The sequence below is a fragment of the Oryctolagus cuniculus genome, chromosome X (genome assembly GCF_964237555.1).
Source record: "Oryctolagus cuniculus chromosome X, mOryCun1.1, whole genome shotgun sequence".
NCBI classification, from domain to species: Eukaryota; Metazoa; Chordata; class Mammalia; order Lagomorpha; family Leporidae; genus Oryctolagus; species Oryctolagus cuniculus.
This window is the reverse complement of record NC_091453.1, coordinates 105,843,082-105,845,698: the sequence shown is the minus strand read 5'-3', so window position 1 is coordinate 105,845,698 and position 2,617 is coordinate 105,843,082.

Here is a 2,617-nt window from a genome sequence, read left to right as displayed (position 1 = left end):
AGCCATGGCATTGCTTTTGTATACAAAGGCTGTTGACTTTTGTGCATTGATTTTATATCCTGCCACTTTGCCAAACGCCTCTATGAGTTCCAATATTCTCTTTGTAGAGTTCTTTGGATCCTCTAAGTAAAGAATCATATTGTCTTCAAAGAGGGATAGTTTGACTTCTTCCTTCTCAATTTGTATTGCTTTAATTTCTTTTTCTTGTCTGATGGCTCTGGCTAAAAATTCCAGAACTATTTTAAATACCAGTGGTGAGAGTGGGAATCCTTGTCTGGTACCAGATCTCAGTGGAAATGCTTCCAACTTTTCCCCATTCAATAGGATGCTGGCCATGGGTTTTTCATAAATAGCTTTGATTATATTGAGGAATGTTCCTTCTATACCCAATTTGCTTAGAGTTTTCATCATATAAGGGTGTTATATTTTATCAAATGCTTTCTCTGCATCTATTGAGATAATCATATGGTTTTTCTTCTGCAGTCTGTTAATGTAGTGAATCACATTGATTGATTTGCGAATGTTGAACCATCCCTGCATACCAGGGATAAAACCCACTTGGTCTGGGTGGATGATTTTTTTGATGTGTTGTTGTATTCTATTGGAGAGAATTTTATTGAGGATTTTTGCATCTATATTTTTAGGGATATTGGTCTGTAATTCTTTTTAAATGCTGCATCTTTTTCCGGCTTAGAAATTAAGGTGATGCTGGCTTCATAGAAAGAATTTGGGAGGATTACCTCTTTTTCGGTTGTTCTGAATAGTATGAGAAGGATTGGAGTTAGTTCTTCTTTAAATGTCTGGTAGAATTCAGCAGTGAATCCATCTGGTCCTGGGCTTTTCTTTGTTGGGAGGGCCTTTATTACTGTTTCAATTTCTGTCTCAGTTATGGGTCTCTTTAGGTTTTCTATGTCTTCATGATTCAATTTAGGTAGATTGCATGTGTCCTGGAATCTATCCATTTCTGATAGATTTTCCTGTTTGCTGGCATACAAGTCCTTGTAGTAATTTCTGATGATTCTTTTTATTTCTGTGGTGTCAGTTGTTATGTTTCCTTTTTCATCTCTGATTTTATTGGTTTGGGTCTTTTCTTCTTTTAGTTAGTTGGGCCAATGGGGTGTCAATTTTATTCATTTTTTCAAAAAACCAGCTCTTCGCTTGGCTGATTTTTTGTAATTTTTTTTTTTTTTGGATTCAATCCTGTTAATTTCTTCTCTGATTTTAATTATTTCTATTCTCGTACTATATTTGAGTCTGGTTTGCTGCAGTTTTTCTAGGTCCTTGAGATGCGCTGAAAGCTCATTTATTTGGTACCTTTCCAATTTCTTGATATAGGCACCTATTGCTATAAACTTGCCTCTCAATACTGCTTTTGCCGTATCCTTTAACTTTTGATATGTTGTGTTGTTATCCTCATTTTCTTCCAGAAAGTTTTTCATTTCTCTTTTGATTTCTTCTATGACCCAGTGTTCATTCAGGAGCATGTTGTTCAGTCTCCATGTGTTTGCATACTTTCTAGGGTTTCCTGAGTTGCTAATTTCCAGCTTCGTTCCGCTGTGGTCTGAGCAGCTGCATGGTATGATTCTAATTCTTTTAAATTTGCTGAGACTTGCTTTATGGCCTAGTATGTGATCAATCCTAGAGAAGGTTCCATGTACTGCTGAGAAGAATGTAAAGTCTTTAGATGTATGATTGAAAGTTCTGTAGATATTTGTTAGATCCATTTGGGCAATAGGGTCGATTAAATCTGCTGTTGATGTTCTGTCCGGATGATCTGTCTATTTCTGAGAGTGGAGTATTGAAGTACCCCAGTACTATTGTATTGGAATCTAAGTCTCCCTTTAAGTCCCTTAACAAATCTTTTAAATAGACCTGTGCCCTGTAATTAGGTGCATATACATTTATAATAGTTACATCTTCCTGTTGAATTGAACCCTTAATCATTATATAGTGACCCTCTTTGTCTCTCTTAACATTTTTTATTAAAGTTTATTTTGTCTGATATTAATATGGGTACACCTGCTTTTTTTTTCATTTCTGTTGCCATGGAATATCTTTTTCCAACCTTTCACTTTCAGTCTGCATGCATCCTTGTTAGAGAGATGTGGTTTTTTTTTTAAATTTTTTTGACAGGCAGAGTGGAAAGTGAGATAAAGAGAGACAGAGAGAAAGATCTTCCTTTGCCGTTGGTTCACTCTTTAATGGCCGCCGTGGCTAGTGCGCTGCGGAGAGCGCACCGCACTGATCTGATGGCAGGAGCCAGGTGCTTCTCCTGGTCTCCCATGGGGTGCAGGGCCCAAGCACTTGGGCCATCCTCCACTGCACTCCCTGGCCACAGCAGAGAGCTGGCCTGGAAGTTTCTTGTAGGCAACAAATAGTTGGGTTTTGTTCCTTAAGCCAATCAGCCAATCGGTGTCTTTTAACTGAAGAGTTAAGTCCATTAATGTTTAATGTGATATTGATACGTAGTGACTTTACCCTGCCATTTTCCAAGAGATATTTTCTAGTATATGCTTTGAGCTTCCCATGCTCTTTTACTGGTAGGTTTTCTTCCTTTAACTTCTTTCATACTCATGGCCGTGTTTCTGAGTGTAGCACATCTTTAAGTATCTTTTGC